Source organism: Orcinus orca, chromosome 9, assembly GCF_937001465.1.
Source record: "Orcinus orca chromosome 9, mOrcOrc1.1, whole genome shotgun sequence".
Lineage (NCBI taxonomy): Eukaryota > Metazoa > Chordata > Mammalia > Artiodactyla > Delphinidae > Orcinus > Orcinus orca.
Window position 1 is genome coordinate 50,306,724 of NC_064567.1, and position 23,977 is coordinate 50,330,700.

A 23,977-nucleotide genomic window follows, 5' to 3' on the forward strand; every position below is an offset into this window, starting at 1 on the left:
ACAGACTATAAAAATAAATAAAGGAGGGCTTCCCTGGTGATGCAGTGGTTGAGAGTCCGCCTGCCGATGCAGGGGACACGGGTTCGTGCCCCGGTCCGGGAAGATCCCACATGCCGCGGAGCGGCTGGGCCCGTGAGCCATGGCCGCTGAGCCTGCGCGCCCGGAGCCTGTGCTCCGCAACGGGAGAGGCCACAACAGTGAGAGGCCCGCATACGCATACGGCAAAAATAAATAAATAGATAGATAGATAGATAGATAGATAGATAAATAAATAAAGGAGGGGGAAACTTTGGTAAAATTTTCCCCAGAGGCCCAGAACTTACAAGATCTGCTCTCAACCCTTTCCACCCAGAAGCATCTCTTCAGGGAGCCTTGGCTGCCCAGGTCATGTCGCATCCAAACCAATTCTTGATTTGGTGGTCACAGTAGGAGGGGAGCTCTGGGCTCAGTCTCTCCTGCATCCTTTCCCATCTTTGCACAATGGTTGCTCTTTGCTTATCTGCCCCAGCAGCTCCTCTCCCTCCCAAACAAAGGGCAAAGAATGCAAAACATCAAAGTGAGGTCTAAATGTTGTTAACTAAATTTGATTACGCTTTCAAACACCGAGACACACCTCTAGTCTGAACAAAGTTGTCGGGAGCTGGGTACGAATAACTGAAGACAAAGATTGTCCCCATTTATAAGAAATAAAGTCAAAACTCTATCATTTCTCCTTGAAGCAAATGTGAGTGCTGTTTACCAACACACACACACATTACTTTTTCTAGAGTCCTCGTTAAAGAAGAAAATGTCTAATTTACATGTAGAGTCCACAAATTATAGCCATGCCAGACAAGGAAGCAGATGAAGATTGTAATTGATATTCCAAAATTTCCGTCTTGATTTCCCCATCCTCAGAATTAGCCGCTCTATAAATCAAACCGACATATGAACATCTGACGTTGAAACCAAGAGGTCACATCTGTGAAAAGCATCAGAAACATAAAGAATTGGATCCTTCTGTTTCTCTGAAAAAACACCACCCTTTCCACTATCCCCACCACCATTTCCACCATTATACCTTAAAATATCCTGTCTCTTCTAAGAAAATGTTTTCCATATGTGTGTTGGTATAAACAATGGCCATTTTTTCTTTTCCCTTGGTTGTGTAGAAAACTAGGAATTAGCACTATTTTCCACAGTAAATCTGAATGAAACCTTGGCTGTTTCTAGGTAAATAGGTATTATTGAAACACACGTGTGTATATTGTCCACCAGTAACCTAATAGAGATGAAAATCCCTCATTTCTTACGAGTGTTTCTGTTTCTGTGATCTGGGTTAATATAACTCAGAGTTGAAGGCACAGACTACAAGTTTAAGAGATGTAAGAGTTGCTTCCTATTCTTACCCACAACACCTTAGGAGAATCACTTGTGACTCTGGGCCTTGGGTCTTCTCTCTCTAAGAAGCTCCAAGCACAAATACTCATGAGGGCAACACTGGTGACCCACCATCCCCGGAACATGTGTTCTGAGCTCTTTTCTAGTCATGGTGATGGACTTACAATTGTAAAATGTTTAGCGCTGAAAGAACCTCATAGACCACTTCAACAAAATTTCTTATTTACAGCTAAGGAATCTGAGTGTGAAGAGCATAAATGACCTCTTCAAGGTCATACAACTGTGGACAAAAGACCTTGGTCTCCTGATGCCCAACCTCATTCTTCCCCACCTCCTTGCTTACATTTTCAGCTGAGTCATCTGTACACTTGCAAGGTGTCTTTGGCGACCCCAGCACACTTGCTGAGTGGCTGGTGAGGAGGGGAGCAGCCCCTGGCTACTGCAACAAACTTTAGTCTTCCTGAAGTTAACCAGTCCCTCCAGGAATGATCCATGGCTCACCTCATACTGCTTGAACAAAATGACTATAACATGTTGCACATGGTATAAATTCAATTAAATATTTGTCCAGTGAATAAAATAAGCTAATCAGCCCAGATGATAGAACCACATGGTTTATTTTGTGGTTATAAATAGACAAATGTGGGGTTTCCCTGGTGGTCCAGTGGTTAAGACTCTGAGCTTCCAATGCAGGGGGCGCAGGTTTGATCCCTGATCAGGGAACTAGGATCCCACATGCCGTGCGGCCAAAAAATAAATTAAAAAAAAAAAGAGAGAGAGAGAGAGACAATAGTATTCCATTGTAGAACATGGTAGAAATGAATATAGCTTTCCCAAATCAGGAGACTGTGAGCCATCACCAACCTCAGGGCCACAGCGACCCTCACTCCATGTGATGACATAGTTAAAGGTTCACGTGTTATGGAAGAATTTAATAAGGTGCCAAATGAATGGAATTGGGAGTTGGAATCAAAATCACTAGAGAATCTTTAAGATCATGCTCTTATTTTATCTATTTGGGAATCACAGACTCAGAGAACTAGTGGAATTTGCTAAGCTGCCCCTGACCTCAGGTGCAGCTGTCTCCACCACTACAGGCTGACTCCTACACAGTGGAGGGCTTTTGCCCATGAGACTAGATCTCTACAACATGGAACCAGTTTCTAGAGTTCAATGTTCTATTCATAGCCCTTCAAACATCTACTGGCTAATTAATATTGGAAATTTAGTCAGTTTAGTTGGTCCTGCACCACTGGTAGGTTATTAACCATGAGATTTCAGTCTGTATGCTGTGTTGATCAGCTAAATCAAACTGCGGATTCCTTCCATTTAACTTGGATAGGCGATCTGACTCAACACCTGCTCAGAGGCTAGCTTTGGTTTCTTTCTCCAGGTGGACTGAATTTTGACTTCCGCCTTTTCTCCATTCTTACACTTTCTGAAGGGTCTGCAAATGGTGGCTACTCTGTGGGCAGAGAGAACACCCAGTCCACGATCACCAGGCTTGTCATCCTAAGTGTGTCAGTTAGACCGGCTGTTCATTCCACAGCCTACACACCCCACCCAACTGTTCACAAATGTCTGTAGGATAGATTGAGCCTTCTGCTCAATAGCCCAGGAGAATGGGGATTATTGTCCTCTTGGTTAAAAGCGAGAAAACAAGAACTATTTGCCTGGGAGCATCTAGAAGACGTGTAAGGTAATACATCCTCCATGCCAGCTTCTCTCTTTATCGTGGGCAAAGGTCAAAGAGTCTATACTCATGCTCAAGTGAAATCTAAAGAACTGTAGACCTCCCCCTCCTCTCCAACACAGCCCCCAATCAGGACTGGTATAGGTAAATTTCACCTCCTCTGAAGCGAGAGAGATTTACCTGTGTGCTCACTGTACACCCAGGAAAATCGTTTCTCTGCAAGCTCCTCAAATGCTCCATGTTCTTAGGTAGTCTTACTGCCTTACTAAAAGGCTTCCACTGTTGACTCTACTTGACCTCAGTCTCCTATCTGAAAGAACCATTCTTTTTGATCTATATGTAAGTACTGCCCAGCCAGATTGCCCCAATCAACCTGGTGATCCAGGGAATGACATGTTGCATCCAGATTGTTCTCATAACCCATTGGTTCCACTTGTTAGCTGGCTCTCTGAACTTAAATAAAAAAGAAAGAGAGGGCTTCCCTGGTGGCGCAGTGGTTGAGCATCTGCCTGCCGATGCAGGGGACACGGGTTCGTGCCCCAGTCTAGGAAGGCCCGTGAGCCATGGCCGCTGAGCCTGCGCGTCCAGAGCCTGTGCTCCACAACGGGAGAGGCCACAACAGTGAGAGGCCCACGTACCGCAAAAAAAAAAAAGAAAGAAAGAGAAAGGAAAAAACTCTAAGGAAATATGGTCAAGTAGGAAATGGCATCCTCCTGTTTCAGAAAATGTTGGCAGTATGGGGTCAGCAATCTGGGCTGCAGTGCCAACTCTATCAGATAGTAATTAACAAACAATAATAATAACAAGCAGGGTGAGAGTGACAACAGGTGGCTTCACTTAATTGGTACTTATTGGATGCCAGGCTACATTCTTAGTGCCTTACACCTATCTCATTTAATAATATTTCCAGTGTAAGCAAATTGGTCAGACTACTTTCTCTTTCAAGGCTTTGATTTTCAGATCTGTTACACTGAGATGATAGTTACATCACAGGGATGTTGTGAAAATTAAATGAAAAAACGGAGACAAGTGCAATTATTAAACTCTAAAGTGATTTACAAATATTCCTTATTATCCTTATTATAGAGGTTCCATTCCTTCCAAGAACATTCAAGGAAAAAGTCCCCAAGCCATAGCTGAGTCCTGATCAAGTATAAATGTCCCCTAGCAGCCAACCCTGTACCCAAACACAAAGCAAGGCACCCAAGCATCATCTTTGAGAAACCAGCTTCATTCATCTTTCACAAAATTTAACAAAATGTTCTAAACTAAGTGAATGCCAATGTAATGGTTGGGAGGTTGATCTCTCCTTCTCCCTCACAATAAAGCAGTGACATAAAGTAATCTGCATGCATTTGACAACCCCCCCCTCCCCAGCTAGAAGTTTCCATGAAAGCAGAAGAGGCTGTCAGCATTCAAGAAGGCCTTGCTCTCTGGAAACTTTCCCAGACTGAAGAGGCCGCTGGAAACCTGCTCCCTCCCACAGGCCCCTCAGGCAAGGAAGAGCATCTTAAAGGGGCTTCAGGCCTCCTGTGCCTCTCTCTGGGCTGCTTGCTCCAGAACTGAATACCCTGATAAGGCCATAGTTTGGTTTTTTTGAAATGCTTTTAATGGCTATCCTCCCTGCTAACTAGGGTTTTAAGTGTTTCCCCAGTCTTTATTTTTAAAAATAATCCCCTGTTCCTTCAAGAACTGAATTATATTTTCACATTTTCCACTTTCTTCTCCCAGCACTAACTTCCTGAAAAACTGCCAAACTGAACTGGGTGAAATTCTGCCCAGATACCTTCAGGGTTGTATTGTGCTCTCAAAGGGAGGAATGCTTTCTGTATCTCCTACACCTCTGCAACTTGGGAGAGTATAGCTTTCCCTTAAATTGCCTTTTATGGAAAATTACTCACTTTAAGACAATAAGCTCTACGTTCTAGTCTGTTGGATTTTCAAGAGGCCCTGTCACCACAGCCTTAAAGCAGTGAGCACCACCAGCTGTGACAGAATACAAAGTGCTGGTCCCACTGGCCAGTGAAGAAAATACCACATGGCGGGCTCCATAACCACCATGTTATTGACAGGTAGGAGGTAGACCTTAGAGGTAAGGAAAATGAACTCGGGGTTTGAATTCCAATTTCACTTATTAGCTGTGTGACTTTAGGCCAGTTATATAACCTCTCTGTGCCTGAGTTTCCTAACTTCTAGAATGTCAGTAATGATAGTACCTACTTTATAAAATGATCATGAGGAATAAATTTATATAAATAATGAATGTAAAACTTATTTAGAACATTTAGTAAATACTGGTGCTGCTATACTTTCTGTATTAATTTTCATGTGGCTGCTATAACAAATTACCACAGACTAGGTGGCTTAAAGCAACAGAAACTTATTCTCCCTCAGTTTTGGAGGCTGGAAGTCCGAAATCAAGATGTCAGCAGGGTTGGTTCCTTCCAGGGGCTCTGAGGGAAGATCTGTTCTATGCCTCTCTTCTAGCTTCTGATCGCTGCTGGCATGTCTTGGTGTCCTTGGCTTGCAGCTGCATCTCTCCAATTTCTGCCTAGGTCTTCGTGCGACCTTCTCCTCTTATGTATCTTCTGCCCTTTTTTCTCTTATAAGGACTGTTGCCAATGGATTTAGGGCCTAAACCAACATGATCCCATCTCGAGATCCTTAACTTAATTACATCTGCAAATGTAATATGGTGATAACCACATAAGGTCAAATCCACAGGTCCAGGTAGACATACCTTTTCAGTGGGCTACCATTTAACCCACGACACCCTCTCTCCAAATAAAAATGTCAATTTAGGTCACACGAGCCTCAAACTTATTCTCCCTGTGTGAAGCAGCAGGACATGGGTCAGTTTTTTTTTGTTGTTGTTGTTGTTTCTGCGGTACGCGGGCCTCTCACCGCTGTGGCCTCTCCCGTTGTGGAGCACAGGCTCCAGACGCGCAGGCTCAGCGGCCATGGCTCACGGGCCCAGCCGCTCCGCAGCATGTGGGATCTTTCTGGACCGGGGCACGAACCCGCGTGCCCTAGCATCGGCAGGCAGACTCCCAACCACTGCGCCACGAGGGAAGCCCCCATGGGTCAGTTTTTTCCTACAAATTTCTTCACTCACTGTTACTGTTCAGAGGCCCTTCTGATCAGACTCTTCACAGATATGGTAACACTTGTTTTCTTCCTGTCGTGTGGCTCATGGATTTGCAGATGGAACATGGGCATAAGTGATGGGAATTGGGGAATAGTGTTGTAGACGGAAGAAACAGAAGATGGCCTCACTCAAACCCTCATATCGTAGATGAGGTAACAGAGACCTGACAAGGGGATGTGCCTTGCCCAGGTACTTCAGGTGACATGATGACAGAGCCATCACAGAGTCAGGCACCTGGCGCAGGACCCTGCTTCTCTTCCCTGTCACCTCCCACTGCGTCACCTCCCACCATACCCCACAGTTATAATAAGGTCACACCCAGCTTTCTATAAGTCCACATGGGGAAAGTCAGCTTGTAACACACCTTACTCGACACCCCTGATTAATTCTAAAGGTCACACCAGTTTTAGTCCATTAAATTAAATCCATAAAATTAAGATGTAAGTAGCAAAAGTTAGCCATGCCAGGATGCCAATCAACCTTTGATTTGCTTTTTTAAGTTCTGGGGTACAAGGAGAAAGTTTGGAAAATGGTTCCCATCCTATATAAGGGCAACAGAATCTTCTAACTTCATGTGAATCTTTGATCATACTAATAATCTCACAGCCCAAAGATTCGCCTGATACACCAATTGTTTGGAACTCAAATATTCCATTCTCTAGGATTGATATTAACCATAATGAATAAGTTCCCAGGCTAAAGCATACAAAATAATACAATTACAAAAAAAGAATCAAGATAAATATTAACAATATAAGTAATTTAAAAAGAAAACTTAAATTAGACAGTTAATTCTTTTATTAATTTGTCCAGAATTTCAGCTTGAGCAAAAATAGGTTTAATAAGAAGAAAATGAGGAGGCAGAAGGGAGGTTTTAGAAATGCTGATGGGGGCTTCTGGGTATTTTCAAGGATAATTTAATTCCATTTTGAATTTATAGGTTCTTTTTCCCAAATGGAGAAATATTGTTTAGCTCTTTACAATTTCAAACTGCTTTCAACACAAAGTTTCATTTTCAAGACCAGACAGATGAGTGAAGATTTTATCAGGCAACCACACCAGATGAATTCCAGCAACTGATAAATCAGCAATTGGGAAGAAGTCATCACTGGTCTCTCTCAAATCCTCATTACTCAGGGTGTGGTCAGGAGCATCAGCGTCACTGGGGAGCTTGGTAGCAACGCAGAATCTCATCCTGACCCCAGTCCTACAGGAATCAGAATCTGTACCTTAACAAAATCCCCAGGGAGGTTCCTATGCTCAACAGCATCTGGCAAGCAGTGCTTCTACCAGTGAACAGTGGTGTCTTCATGAAATAAAATAAAGTGGTTAACAAGAGAAAATTCTCATAAGAAATATACATTTGATTTTTAGTTTCAGCAGTGTTGCAAACTGAACTCAGATCCTCTTTCCCTTTACAAAGCAGAGATGCTGGATAAACTACAGTATTTTTTTTAAGTCAAACTCAAAAGACAGACAGGGGAGTTTTCTGGTTTCCAAAAAACTACATAGGAACTCACACAACTTGAGGGAATGCAGCAGAACCCTGGAGGGTAGCAGACCCTAAAAGAGAGACACTAGAGTCATAAAATCCCAATGAAAATCAGAGATGAGGCCTTGGGTCCATATGAAGTGTGATGCTAGAACTTACACTTCTACATAAACCCTCCCCACATTGTGTAAGGTGAATGGGAGAACTTCACAAGAGGGCCGAGTAAGAAGCAAAGAAGCATCAGGTCTGGTGGGCACACAAGCCCTAGTTTGTGCCACGTATAGATATGGAGTCCAAATGAATACTATCCACATGGTGCTGGAACAGACATATTACTGTGAAAATTCACCCTAGACAAGTGAAATCCTGGGGACACCCAGACAGGACAAATATAAACCATCTCTGTAAACATACTCCCACAACCCAGGAAACATAGGACTCATACATTATGATAATAATCCCAGCTGAGGATGAGCGCGTAAGCACAAATTAAAACAACATGAGAAAAGAATTCACTACAAGAGGGCATTATCAGGTACCATGAGCAGCGGATTAGCACGCCCCAGAACACAGGATAACAGAACAATCCCAAGGAGACTATCATTTTATTTAAGCCTCAAAGCAATTTACTAGATAAGAAACCTGAGGCTAACAGGTTATTTAAAGATGTGGAAATTGAAGTTCAGAGAGTCTAAGTTCTAATAAGGATTGAGGGCTTAAATCCAGTCCTAATACTTTTTCTACCACATCACATTATCTGTTAATAAATGTATGACTAACTCATACCCTAGTTGGATCAATTCTTTGATTCATTTAAAACAGAATAGAGAAAAGTGACTTTCTTAGATTGGGAAGGGAGAATTCTCATTCAGTTAATTTGATCTTAAGCAGTCCTTTTTTCATACAACAAAGGGAGGAAGGTAGGTAGGTATCTTTGTATACTCAAGAACTTTTGTTGGGGAAAAAGGAAGCGACAGTGTAAGAAGTTTGAGGCAGTTGGACAAAATGGGAGGTAATAGGTAAATATCCATCTGGATTTCCAGAATGTTCAGAAGACAAGGATTTATACCTTGGCAATTGTCTTTATTTTTCTAAGGTAGGATGTCAGGTAATCACTGGAACTTGAGCCAAGATGAGGTTTTGCTTTTACTCAGAGCATCATCATGGTGTCCCTGAAAGGCTTCTTGAAGTTGCAGCTTCTAACCCACAAACCCCCATGAAGGCTGCTAAGGAATTGGTGTACAGCTCAGGCATTACAGCAAAGCCATAATTTCTTATCTCTTAGCCTTTTACTAAATTACAATTAAATTCCATCATTCAAAACTGCCTGATCTTGAGCCAGATGCATATATCACAAGAAGGCATTAAAATCTGACCTTTTCCAGTAAGAAATGTCACGAGTCCATCACAGAAACGTAACTCCCTTTCAAATTAGAGCTAAGAAAGATTTGAACTTCAAAGGGGAACTCTTCAATTACAGGTGAATCAGAGGACTTTTCTAGTAACCTCTTAAAATTATGAATTCTAAAGAAAAAATAAGATGACTTTTGTGTTTCAGAGCACAAGTAAAAATGAATGAGTAAATAACAGGTGGGAAAAAATGCTACATACAAAAAGTGAAAAAGGACTGCACTGATCCATCTGTTTGAAGTCAGTTCTAAGTTTACTGGAAACTTGAAAATCAGTAACATTTCAGCAGAGGCCCTAAAACCCAAAACAATTATCCATTGTCTCTTTTACTGGTTAAGACTCACATCTAGTGGCTTCATCAGTATAGATAGCACAGAGACTGCAAAGAGTACTGTGGGGCTTGGTGATTTCAGAGCTTGCTCTTGGAATATTTATCATTTTAGCTCAGTAAATAGCTAGTTCTTTGTCAGAAGGGAGATAAGCAGGCACCCCTATCAGTCTTGGTACTTTCAAAAGCACACTGTGGAACATCCATCTTCCCTCTGATGACCATCCAAGCCTAGAAAGTAAGTATTTAGACCTTTGTAAAGAAGAGTCATTCAAATAAGAAAGAAAAAACTTAACTGAATAGTAACAAGAGGAAAGATGGGGACTGGGAGCAACCAGAGAGATTCAAGAGCAACAGCAGCTGGGCTCTGCCATGGTTGGGGGCTGGGGCTGGGGCGGGGGGATGGCTACGAGGCAATTCTAATTGAGGAGTGTAGACTGAGGCCATACCTAGGCATCTCAACCTCCATCAACACAAAAGCAAACTTGGTGTCCATGGGAAGCAGGATGGTTTTCCCAACATCCATTTATGTCTTCATTTAATTAATACTTATTGAGTTCCCACTGTGTATACATACATATCAGAGACATATCATGAGTATAAGGAGAAGGAAAAGAGATAATAAAGCATACGATAGGTAGAAAAAACAGTCCAAAATAAAATAATAACTAATTTGAAAGAAGAAACGATGCCAATTGTGGGACTCTGTAGCTTCATGTAGAAAATAGTATTTCAGCTGGGCCTTAAAGAGAAGGTAAGATTTGGACATACAGATACACTACGTGGGACTGGTGTCCCACCCCCAGATATTTTTATTTAATTAATCCAGGGTAAGACCAGGCATGGGTAGTTTTGCTTTTTTGAACACTTCCCAGGTGATTGTTACGTGCAGCCAAGGCTGAGAATCCTGAGCTAGAATAGGGCAGACACTGAGACTGGTAGTTTGTACCCTTGGAAGTTTGTACCAAAACTCTGTAAGAATATCAGCTCCCAGTGTGTCATGACTCATGAATTGACACAATGCCCCACCGATAAGATACAGGAAGAGAGGCCAAAACAAAATACTGACTTCAACATAATCATAGTCCTTTGGGAAGTTCCATTTATCAGATGAAAGGCAATAACACAGGACATTTATGGACACTGTTTGGTGCTCTGGTGGACTCCCTACCAGAACAGCTCCCACCTGAAGGAACTAAATGAAGAACTGGCCACATGGAATCAGGAGTGGACAAACTCACAGACTGTGCATAATGCTACTTTTGGATCTGTGTTTGAGAATAGAACCAGGAACACCCAATGGTCTCACCATTGTGGTGGTCTCTGTGAAAATTCAATAAAGCAAGCATGAGCTTTTCTCAATGAGAAGGCACCTTTCAAAGTCTGAACTTGAGAAGGTAGGATATTGTAAGCTTAGGTGGACCAAATAGTTGCACTGGGCAGCAGGGAATCTTCCAAGTGTGAGGCTTGTGAACATGTCTGAAAGAGTAAAAATGGAATCATATAGCTTTAGAGTGGCCTCCTTCTATAAGTAAGTAGAGCAACTTGTGTTCCACTTATCTACTGCTTGAAACAATTTATCATTCTTTCTCATAGTTCTGTGGGTTGCCTGGCTCAGCTGACTGATTCTCCCTTGGTTCTCTCACACAGTTGTGGTCAGACAGTGGCTGGGGTCATCTGAAGGCTCCACGGGACGGGACATCTAAGATGGCACACTCACGTGGCCACTCGCTGTGAGCTCAGCTAGACCGCTGACTGGAAGGCCTACATGTAGCCTCTCTCTGTGACTTGGATTTCTCACAGTACGATGGCCAGATTCCAAAAGACAGGAAGTAGAAGCTGCCAGTTTCTCAAAGTCTGGGTCCAGAAACTGGCAAATATCATTTCCACTATATTCTGTTTTTGTTTTGTTTGCTTTTTTTTTACCTGTGACAATGGTCAATTTATTGCCTCTCAGCTGTGTAATTTCTTCTTTGTCAGCAGAGTTAATGTTAAGCTTTGTCAGTGGAGGTGCTGGAGGAGGGAGGGCCTTCTCTTCCTGGTTCTGATGTGCTCCTGTCACCTGTAGCTTCTGTAGCTCCTGGCTCTGCAGTTCGAAGCAGCCAGCAGCGCGCAGCAGCAAGCAGCTTCCCCGGGCATTCCTTTGGTTTGGTTCACAACAAATTCTGAGGAGTGCCACTTCCCCGTGGGAGGTTTCTCCAGGCACCTCAGAGGGCAAGTTTCCAGCAAGTTCCACAGTGAAGAATTCCAGCTCGTTCTTCTGGCACAGCATCAGAGCAACTTCACAGTCATGTAATGGTCATGGCCATGCCTTGACTGTATTCTGTTGACTAAAGCAGTCACAGAGCCTGCCCAGATTCTAAGAGAGGGGACTTAGACCCTATATCTCGAAAGAGGAATGTCAAAAATACAGCCATCTTTAATCTTCCACAACTTGTCAACAGATTAGCTCTTATTCTCAACACCATATATTTGAGCTTTAAATGGATATTTTTTCACAGTTCTTTAATAGCAACTCCCACAGCAAATAAAAAAGAGCAATACTATATACAATATAACTATAAAAAAGTAATATTGTGTTATTCTTCACTGCAAGCTCATCACCTATAAGTCTGAGTTGGTTTTTTCCAGCAGTCAGGATGAGTTTGCACCAAATCTCTCTTCTCTCTGCCTAGTTCCCTCAGTGACCAAAAACATTATGTCTACAAAGACAGGGGCAAAGACAGGGTAAGAAGGACAATCAGTGGACCAGGACACAGATCAGGCCACACAAAAGGGTCAAATCCACAGCCTGGGTTTTAGGGCCACTCTAGAATGTTTCCACAGATCGTGACTGCTGGAATTCTGCCAGCGTCAGCCCCGCAGTCCATGATTATCCAGCGCTCAAGAGCTTCTGCATCGCTAAATGCTTGCGGGGCTCAGAAATCAATATCTAATCACCCTTAAGCTGGAGCCCGATATTCTGTACACTCAGCAGTGTAGGTTTCTGGTTGCTGGGTATATAAAAGTTAACGTGGGAAGCAGAACATTCGTTGGAATGAGCTGCATTAAAAATATCACCACTCTGGTTCAAATCACTGTTAATGACATTTATCGAGTGCTCATTTTGCGAGGGTCCCACTTTACCAAGAGCTATAAGATGGTACAAAGGAAACAGAAGACGCTTTTTTTTTTTTACCTCAGAAGCTAATGTTACCTTTTTCTTTTCTCACCCCTTCACTAGGAACATAACAGCTAGATTATGTCTCAAAATCTGTCAGCTTTAAAATCCTGAGTAATGGGAATATCAGAATGGGAACATCAGCTACACCTGGTTCCCTGGTAGGAAACTGCTAGTCTCTTTTCAGTGAGGAGCATATTAAGAAACCAACTAGGCCTTTTAGTAAGCTGTTGTAGAGTCCCAGGTGTAGCCAAGTCCCTACTGTCGCTTCTCTGTCCCTAAGCTATATAATTCACACCAAATTCACAACAAAATCCCTAATGAAATTTCTAGTAGCAGCTAGACATCTAGCTGGGAAGTTTGTACATCTAGTGATGTCCCTTCCCTTTTTTATAGGCTAGCTCCCCTATCACCTAAGAAACGGATTTGCGTAACACTTCCTAGATGAATGCTTCTCAAACATTAATGTGCATACGAATCTCACTGGGGATCTTGCTACAACGCAGGTTCCAATTCAGCGGGTCTCAGATGGGGTCCTGAGATGCTGCTGCATTTCTAACAAGTTCCCAGGTAATGTTGATGCTGCTGGTCCTCAGACCACACTTTGAGGGGCAAGGATAGAGGTTACTATGGAGAGAGCTTTACCTGCTTCCGGCAGTGTTCAAAGGAAGAAAAACAAAACAAAGGTGTCCAGTTCCCTATCTTTTCCTCTCTCTCACTCAAGCACTAGAGACTATATGACAATCAAGCCTCAAGAATAGCCTTGGGAACCTCAAAATTCTCCAAGTTGGATATGAAAACTAAACTCCAACCGTGACCTCAGGTTTAAAATATCAACCCAGTTTGCAGACACCGACAACCAGAAAACACTGAAAACTTAATTTGAAAGCTTTGACTCTATCCTCACAGTCATGAATATCAGAGAATCACTTGAAATTCATTGTCTTTTTTTGACACCAAAAAAAAAGAGGGTGCATGTTTGCTTGCCTTATAGGTCCTGTAAATTTGTTTCTTGACTGAGAGTTTAAGACAGAAAGTTAGAAACTAAACTTTTTCCTGAAGCATCTATATATTAGAAGCATAGAGGTTTGGATTTTTAAATTTATTTTGGTTTGAATTATCTAGATATTTGTCCTGACTCCTCAGATCATGCTAAGAACTTATTTTGTTGTTTTCCCCAAGTCTTTTATGTTCCTTATCCGCATATTATCTTAGGTCACCCTGTCCCTTAAGGTCCATAAAATTGGTTCAACCTCCTGTTCTGTACACTCTGGAATGCCTGCCCAGGACCTCTTCATGTTCCTGGGGGAACTTATGTTCTATGCTTATTTCTATTTCAAATTATACTGAATGTCTGTTCTCTACTTCTTAGCTTTCTTTTTCCTCCTAGATTATCCCCAACCCAGTCCCACCTTCATTTTTTTACTGAAGGTCATAAGTGGAGGATTTTACTGCTGCACTGCAAACAAGCAAATTTAAAGCATGTATCACACAGCACCCTTCTTGAAAATTCCATCAGGCACCTGCCTTCAGTACATCTCTGGACCTTTTGCCTTCTTGCTGATTATTCCTCTTCCCTTCCTTCGCATTTCTCTCTCTGCACCACCTCTCTCCCTGATTGCCCCTGAACAGTCCAACTGTGTGTTCACCCCCAGTAATGTAGAGCAGTTTGGCTCTCCACATCCTCTATTCCCACACTGTGCCAAACTCACTTTTTAGGCAACATGCTAATGAAGTAGGTCCAATCTTCGGGCGCTGATTTGTTTATTCTTGTTCCACAGATGCTTTAACCCCAAATTCACAGAGCAGTTCCTGTAGTTCAAGTGAAAAAGTGAGAGTGGTTAGTACAAGGGCTCCAAAGCTCTTAGTAAACCTATCCAAATTACATACCACTCGTTTGCATGTATCGATGAAGAGATCGGTGGACACACACAAACACTCAATTTTGGAAATGACATCACAAAGCTTTTCCTTTTTCCTCTAACTTAATTCATTCAGAAAAAGAGAAAAGCACCCCTGACATCCAAGAAGCTGACCTAGTACTGTTAGCTGGGCCTTGACATTCTCCTGTTGAACATAAACAGTTTCACAGAAAATCATCCTCAGACAAGGCCACTCTGTGACCAGGATGGAATGAGACAAAAACACAGCCATTTAGTAATCGTATCTAAACACAGACAAAGCGTGAACATTGTCCAGACCACAGAATAGCAGACAGCCTGGCTAATGTGAGTGACTGCTGCTTCTTTCCCAAGTACAGCTTTAGCTCTGCTGCACTCCCTATACATAAGATTTACAGGGATATTCAATAATAGAATTGTCCTTGATTTCAGAGAGTAGCAATCCAGGATGAACCTCTGCTTCCTTGGGTCTTCCCCAAAGTACTCAATCAAACAAGTTCTATAATAAGTCCTTCCTAACAGCCTCTTGCTGAGACACACCATGGTTGCCCATGGTGTGCATTCTCCCTTTCTGGGATGAGTAATAAGCATACTTGTTCAAATCCAGGGGTGTTCCTGTGGGTCTTCGACTGGAGGGCAATGACAGGAAGCAGAACGGATTTGAAACAAAGGTTGAAAAAGCAGGACCATGAATGTCTTGCCTCTGGCAGACTGGTACAAACAGTGGTGTGGCACAGGTGAAGTAGTGATTGTGTGGCCATTTTCTTCCAGGACGCCATTTTGCGACTACATGGAAACTAGACAACTACCACTGATGCAATCTACATGAGTCTATGTAAATAGCAGCTGTGCAACTGGAATCTGCATCGATGTCCTCTCCAGTCCAAATTGGATTTCTTCATATAATCTCTACACCTCGCATGCTGTGATGTATCTTTACACACAAAGACTTCTACATTTTTCATTTTGAATACAAAATAACATCCAGACGCTCATTTGAAGATTCCTGGCAGACTAGAGCACCACCTGTTCTTGATTTTTTTTCAACCAATTAAGCATTTGAATTGTTTCTCATCTAAATTGAATTTGCTTTTATTATTTTTTTCCTGCCCTTGTTCTTTTCCACAGCCATCAACAATATCTAGTAAACAATTGCTTAATGTGCTAAGGAAACAAAAGTGAGGTTGTAGGGAAGTGAAAATGAGAGGGGATAGTATGGAGTGAGGAAGGAGAGCTGTAACCTGGCACCAGACCTGGGACTGACCTTGTGTGAGGTGACCTTGGACAGGTCACTGCACCTCTCTGGGCTTTGGTTTCCTCTGCCATAAAATGAGGATTAGATGAGGTCTCTGAACTTTTACAAGGTAAAACTGGCACCATCCTCCTTGCTCCCCTTCACTTCCTCCTGACTCAGAAGAGGAGCAACTTCTTCATTCTAAGACTCTCCCTTCCATTGAGATTCCAAACTCACCCTTCCTGGGTTCAGTCAAGTTGTTGTGCTTTCTCTTGAAGCTTTGATTCCCCCCTTTTTTAATTCATTAACTTCTTCCCTTTTTTTTACCAAAAGCCCTACTACCAATTCACTGTCAAGAACTGACCAGTGATTTCTATTCTTTCTCCAGAGTCCAATTAGTAGATTTCCCGCTGACTCCATGCTTCTTCCTTTGCATCTAATCCATTTTCAACCACTCCAGTTTTCAAGTGATTTGGAAAACAGATATGAGTTCAACACAGCTCAAGGAAACATTTTGCTTTTAAAGCAGCATGTGTTGTAAATGATTGCTAACACAACAGTGTTACACTTACAGCAATCAATATGTATTTAATAACTTGTTTGAAACAAGCCATATTTCTATTTTTCCATGAAATTAATCAGAAGTGTTCATGGAAATCTTTATGGAACACATGATTGTATGAATGTAATTTTTAATTTAATTTGCATTTAAGCAAATAGGTTAAAATTTTTTCAACCAACTACTAATTTATTTTCTTTGGCTTATTGTTTTATTAATTTATGATTGCTTTTGTTAGACTAGAAAAATATATGAGAAGTCAGTTCTCTTAAAAGGACTAGACTGAACTTAAAGTCTGTGCCAGTTAAATAACTGAAAACCAGCTTTTGCAACTCTTTGAAACAGGAAGTACAGAGTTTTGACTATCTTTGCCCCAAAAACAGCAAGTAGAGAAACTCAAGGCTTGTCTCCTCTGCTCTCACATTAAGGAAGCCCTGAACCCACTCCCTGACAAGCCTCGAGACTGAGGAATAGGCACTGACAGGACTAGCCAAAGGTGTAGCTGCTTTCAAAGTGCTTTCAGTAAATGATGTCATTTTGTTCTCATCACTCTAGGAAGGCAGAAGGGGCAGATAAGCAACCTCCCTTTTTCTCTCCACAGTCTCCTAGTGTCATATAAAAGATAATCTTCCTCACCTTCACTCATGAATTCATGCATCCAGAAACATTTACGGTGCACTTATCGTCTGCCAGGGACTGCTCTAGATCACTGGTTCTCAAAGTGTGACCCCCCCGCCCAGGCCAGCAGCAGCAGCAACAACACCTGAGAACTTGTGAGAAATACAAATTTTCAGCCCTAACCCACACCTACTGAACAAAACTCTGGGGATGGGCCAGCAATCTGTGGTTTAACAAGCCCTCCAGGCGATTCTGATGCCTGCTAAAGTTTGAGAACCACTGTTTTAGATAAAAATAGGAGCAGTACATATGCCTTGGCTTCAAAAGTTTCTCTAGGTCAGTGGAATAGATGGCCAGGTAAATAAATCATTAAAATATAATGAACGGGGGCTTCCCTGGTGGCGCAGTGGTTAAGAATCCGCCTGCCAGTGCAGGGGACACGGGTTCGAGCCCTGGTCCGGGAAGATCCCACATGCTGCGGAGCCACTAAGCCCACGCGCCCCAATTATTGAGCCTGCACTCTAGAGCCCGCATGCCACAACTACTGAAGCCCGTGCACCTAGAGCTCCACAACAAGAGAAGCCACCACAGTGAGAAGCCCGTGCACAGCAACGAAGAGCAGTCCCCACTCGCCACAACTAGAGAAAGCCCGCATACAGCAACAAAGACCCAATGCAACCAAAAATAAATAATAAATTTTTAAAATATATATATAATGAACGACATCCAGACTAATAAAAACATAGAAGAAAAGCAAAGTAAACTGACCAGTAGCATTCAGAGAAGGCCCACTGACTCTAAAGCACTGCACTGTGAAGAATTATGAAAAAGGGAATTAAACAAACAAAACGTTCTTTAATGAGGTGTGGGATCTCAGGCCTCTGTGCTCATCAAGGGAACAACAACATCAAAAATGCTGAAACCAGTCTAGTCCAAATATAGGATCTCTGATTCTCCTTCCGAATTCTGTGACTCTCTGCTCCCACTCCACAAGGAGATTACAATCAAACTTGAAGTCAGATACTAAGAATTTCAAAAAGGTTGGATTCAGGGGCTGCTGTAGTTCATTTTCTTTGGGGAAAGGTAGTAATCAATTCTCTGAGTGGAAGGGAGGTGAGTGCTAGGCGTGTCTCTTACTTTGTTACCAGCTCCCTTTATAACACCAACAACTTCCTACGGAGGAAAATCCAATGACCCATCCCTGTCTTTCTAGCCGTGATGAGAGAACGAGGGGCTTGAGGAGTTTCCTTTAGTGTTTCTCCATGCAGATCTCTTGATGGGAGCCTATATGCAAACATATCAGCATTATCCCTTAGTAACAGCTACCATCTGGATAGCACTTTTCCATTTACAAAGTGATTCATCTATGTTATCCTATTTACCTTCCTTTGGTCACAATCCTATGACCAAAGGGTCTCTTTCAATTCTTATTAAGAAAAAACTCAAAAAACCTTGTAGGATCAGTGTTATGGGTTGAATTGTGTCCTCTTAAAAATCAGACGTTCAAGTCTTAACCCCCAGTGTCTCATAACTTGGAAACAAGGTCGCTGCAGACGTACTTAGTTAAGATGAAGTCATACTGGAGTAGGGTAGACTCTAATCCAATATGAACAGTGTCCTTATAAAATGGGGGAATATGGAAACAGACATGCACACACAGAGAGAACACCATGTGAACATGAAGGCAATGATGAGGGTGACACTTCTATAAGCCAAGGAACACCCAAGATTGCCAGCAAACTACCAGAAGCTAGGAGAAAGGCCTAGAACAGATTCTCCCTTATAATCCTCAGAAGAGACAATCCTGCCAACACCTTGATTTCAGATTTCTAGCCTCGAGAACTCTGAGATAATAAGTTTCTGTTCTTGAAGTCACCCAGGTTGTGGGACTTGTTATATCAGCCCTAACAAACTAATACAAATGGCTCCACCAAAATCTCTGAGGGGTACTGGCCACAAGTGGCTTTGGTGCCACTTCAACAGAGAGGGCACAAAGAGGAGTCAGTGGCACCCCACTGTGGCACGAACCTTATGAAGCTCTGGCATCTCACAGGCTTCCTTTCATCAACAGTGGTGCTCAGGGTCGTAACCAAAGGAGCCAGCAGAACTGGCTGGCACAATGGGATGCTTGGGGGACCCAGCAGAATCCCAGAGTAGAAGGAAAGAGGAAAAGCTGAGGCTGCCACTTGTCTGGGAAGGCATGTGTGACATGAACCCCCCCATCCCCCCCATCCCATGGGACCCCCATGAACACCTTGGGGGCTATTACCAAGCAGGAGGTACAATTCCCCCACCAACAAGAAGAGCAAAAGTCACTGAAACAACCAGTTTAATCTGATCAGAATTTTAGTTAAGAAAATGACTCTTAACTTTGAGTTCTGTTCTGGGATTGCTCTGTTCATCCTGGGAAAAGCAAAGCAGAAAACTCTCACTTCCCATAGCATTAAGGTAGAGATGTTAACCAGAATCATTTTGTGTAACTATAACTGTATAATTAATATAACTAGCTTAGAAATAATTATCACAGATATTTTCACAACCCAGAACTGACAACTGTTAATAATTGTAAATTCTAGTTGGCAGAAATATCTGTTAGTTATATTATTCTTTTTCCTTTTCTGTTTTCAAAAATATCTCCAAAAAATCTTTTTAGAGAACTCTTATCTACCAACCTATCTGACTATAGATCTGACATTTACCAGCATTGTGAGTTTGAGCAAATGTTTTACTCTCTCTGAATTATTTCCTCATCCACAAAGTGAGGTTCATAATAATACAAAGTTATTTATGAGGATTAGAGGTGATGTATATAAAGAGGTGATGGTAGACAGTAGGCATCCTCAAAATGGTGACTACTCTTATTCTGAATCTCCTCACTAATGTCCCCAACGTGTAATCATCCAGTCCAGCCATGAGCACTTTAAACTTTGACAAGGAAACCTGACTTCTTAGGCTGGCCTGTTACATTTTTTCATTCTTCATTGTTAGAAAGTCCACTAAATAGTCTTCCTGCAAGTCACTATGGTTCTAGTTGGGGCACAACATCTTTCCATTCGGTATTCTTTCAGCACTTTAATTCAGCTAAGAATCTTCCACCCTCCTTCAGCCCCCGCCCCCCATCTTTAATGCTTCTCTTTTCCATGTTTAAATGTCTCAATCTCTCTATCATCTCAGATGGGACTTAATTTTCAGTTCCTGCACCATGATGGTGAATTTCCTCCAAGCACGCTTCCATTGACATTTACCTCTCTAAAAATTGTAATGCCTGGAGTTGAGATTGGAGCTGAACTCTTCTCCCTACCCCATATCCTTGTTCTAGATCATGGATGGGCAAACATTTTCCATGAAGGGCCGGATAGTAAATATCTTCACCTTTACTAACCATACAGTTTCCATGCAATCACTCGACTCTGACACCATAGTGCAAACGCAGCTATAAGAGTATGTCAAGGAATGGGCATGGCCATTGAAAATGGGAATCTTTCTTTAGTAGAATATCATCTAAAACAGAGGTCAGCAAATTGTGACCCATTGGTCAAACATGGCCTGTTTTTGTAAGAGAGATGTTTTACATAGCCATGCCCATTCTTTGACATACTGTTTATAGCTGTGTTTGTACTACAGTGTCAGAGTCGAGTGACTGCACTCTTGGCATAGAGAAAATCTGATTCCCTCATGATGGAAGTTTTCCACAGATACACAGCAGATCTGGAGCTGCCAAGTGGAGAACTTTGCCTTCATCTATATTACATAGCATCTTGATAGATTCAGCTCACCTCGCTAACCTGTTGAGTACTTTTTGGGTAATCATTTTATTATCTAATGCGCAGAGTCACATCCATCCTTTCCTTTGTTTATACATTATTTTCTCCTTTATTCATAAGCTGTTTGAATAATTAAGGTATTTATGTGTAGCAATTAATTAGCAACTAATGAGGCACAAAACCCCACAAAATTCCTTTCACCAGCTGTTCATAATTCAACCCAATTTTTTTTGTTCACTCAGACTCGGGTATGTCCTTAATTAACATTTGTTATCATTTCCTGCCTTGATGACTCAGTGTCTATAGTGTCACGAGCCTATTATTGGCACAGGAATGAAAGGAAAACTGGATTCTGAGTCAAAATGCAAATATTATTTCCATTTTTGTTACTTATTAGTTTGAGCACTTAAGCAGGTTAATTAAGTTCTCGCCATCTCTATTTCTTCATGCATAAAATAGAATAAATAATACGTTCCCTGACTATTTCATAAAGTTAATTTGTCAAACATGGACATAGATTTGAAGGTTATTTTCTCCATGTGTGTAATGTGTTTACTATATAGAACGATAGTCACAATACACTGTTAGCAGAAAAAGGTAAAAGATCAGTGTGACCTTATCATTTTAATTTTTCTGGAAGAAACCACATCAAAATGTTAATAATGGTCATCTCTGTGTGGTAGAATTACAAGCGACATGTATTTTGCTCTTTTTTGCTTACATGTAGTTTCTATGTTTTCTATAATAAGCAAGTACTACTTGTATAATAATAAAAGGTCAAATTTTAAAATAATTGCTTATTTAATTATAAAATAATCCATGTTAATTCTAGAACATTTGGAAAATACAGAAGAGTATAAAAAAGATTACATATATTAACATGTACTTACCTACTGGGGTGTTACTACAACTCAAAAGAGGAGTTGCAGGAAACCATCTTTAAGGTGAGTTCCCACATTCCATGGTTACTGGTACTCACAGAGTTAGCCTAAAAAAGCAGCTGAATAACCTACATGCATCAGGCAACATTTTTAGTATGTAAATCTCCATGGCAATTTAAATAAGGAATTAAAATGGCTATGGCCCATGTAATTAGGGGTGACTCATGGAAAGTCATGGAAAGTCATTTCAGTTGGCAATGCTGAAACTTACTTTGTGATGCTGTCAAAAAGAGCAACATATAAAGAATTAGCTTGTTTGGGGGACCTTGATTTTAAATAACTGGAAATAAATAAATTTTCTCTAAAAGAATAGATTGAAAAAACAGAGTAAACAAGACTTTTAATTCCTTTAAAGGGCAGTAAAGTAAGAGTGAACTTTGGAAAGGGCTTACATTCTGCACTAGAATTCTTTCAAACGCCTCTCAAGTCTAAAGCACAAAGTCTAGCTGTTCCATCACTGTGACTCTAAATCAGCTCTAAAACTTGGGGAAATACACTAAGGCTAATGCAGAATATTAGGAGCTTATATATAGCACAAACAAATTTCTTCCCACTCTTGTATTACCACCAAATGGGAAACAGAATGAAATTCGTGACTGACAACCTATACAGCAAGTACATTTTACATTCTCCCTAAACCTAAAGCCACATATAAGAAGCCCCTGAATAGAATTTCATAGTGATCATAAATATAGTATCCCAGCAATTCTCTTTCATTCTTTTCAGAAGGTTTTCTGCAGTGGCTAAAACTGCTAACTAAAAATAAACCCAGAGGGAGAAAATATTTACAAATTATATATCCAATAACAAACTTCTATCTGGGATGTTTATATCAATAGAACACTTACAACTAAATAGTAAAAAGACAAATAACCCAATTTTAAAACAAGCAAAGGATCTGACTAGACATGTCTCCAAAAAGGATATACAAATGGCCAGTAAGCACGTGAAAAATGCTCAGTATCATTGGTCATCAGGAAAATGCAAATTAAAGTCACAGTGAGATACCACTTCATACCCACTAGAGTGGCTATAATCAAATACATGGAAAATAATATATTGGCAAGGATGTACAGAAATTGGAAGCTTCACATACTGGTAGTTGGAATGTAAAATGGTACAGCTAATTGGGAAATAGTCTGGCAGTTCCTAAAAAGGTTAAACATAGAATTACCACATGATCCAGCAATTCCACTCCTACACATATACCAAGAGAGATGAAAACATAAGTCCACACAAAAATTTGTACACTGTCCATAACAGCATTACTAGCAATACCCAAAAAGTATAAGCAACTCAAATATCCATCAAGTGATGAATGGAAATATATGGTCATACAACAGAAAATTATAAAAAAGAAATGAATACTGACACAAGCTACAACATGGATGAATCTTGGAAACATTATGTTAAGTGAAAGAATCCAGTCACAAAAGACCTCATATTGTATGATTCCATTTTTATATAAAATGTCCAGAGATAAGCTAATCTACAGAGACAGAATGTAGATTAGTTGTTGCCTAGGGCTGGAGGAGAAGGTGACTGGGAGAAAACAGGGGTGACTGCTGAAGGCACATGTTTCTTTTTGGAGTGAAAATGTTTTAAAATTGATTGTGGTAACAGTTGCACAAGCCTGTGATATACTAAAAATCATTGACACTTTTAAAATGGGTGAATTGTATAGTATGTGAATTATACGTCAATACAGCTAGTACAAAAATAATAGATAATTAGAAAATAAATAGGTAGGTAGGTAGATAGATAGATAGATAGGTAGATAGGTAGCCGGCAGAGAGACAGGTAGACAGACCGACCAACCCAGGGCAGAGCTATTGAGGCTGACTTCCAGAGCTGAATGGCTCTCAAAATTTGTCTAGTGAAGACGGCTAAGCCACTGCTAGGTAATGGTGTCTTCTCTTCTTCTACCTTCACAAATCACTCAATCAATGAAAAATAACTGGTGCCTTGGTGGGATGAATTGGTAGATTGGGACTGACATATATACATTAATATGTATAAAACAGATAACTAATAAGAACCAACTGTATAAAAAAATAAATAAAATTAAAATTTTTAAAAAAGAATCAATTTTTTCCCTCTTAGGGGTGATATCATCCCTGTTAAGAATATATGTTTTAGATGAAATCTTGTCATTTTATGCAATGTTAATTAATAAAATCAGTAATTATAAATAATTTATAAAATTATAATTTATAAAATTATAATTTTTATAATTTATAAGTTAATAATTATAATAATTTATAAAATTATAATAATTATATAATTATTATAATTATAAAATTATAAATTATTTTATAATTATAAATTATAATTTGTGGTTTATAGTGG

At 40.8% G+C, this 23,977-nt stretch overlaps 1 long non-coding RNA gene across 2 annotated transcripts in view; it reads right to left on the reverse strand.

The window, feature by feature from the left end:
• LOC117199845 (uncharacterized) overlaps positions 1 to 23,977 on the reverse strand; it is a 342,114-nt gene that overhangs the window by 223,569 nt on the left and 94,568 nt on the right. For both annotated transcript variants that reach the window (XR_004481185.2, XR_007479196.1), the window contains one exon: positions 14,324 to 14,423. This is a non-coding gene — a long non-coding RNA (uncharacterized LOC117199845). The remainder of the gene's footprint in view (positions 1 to 14,323; positions 14,424 to 23,977) is intronic.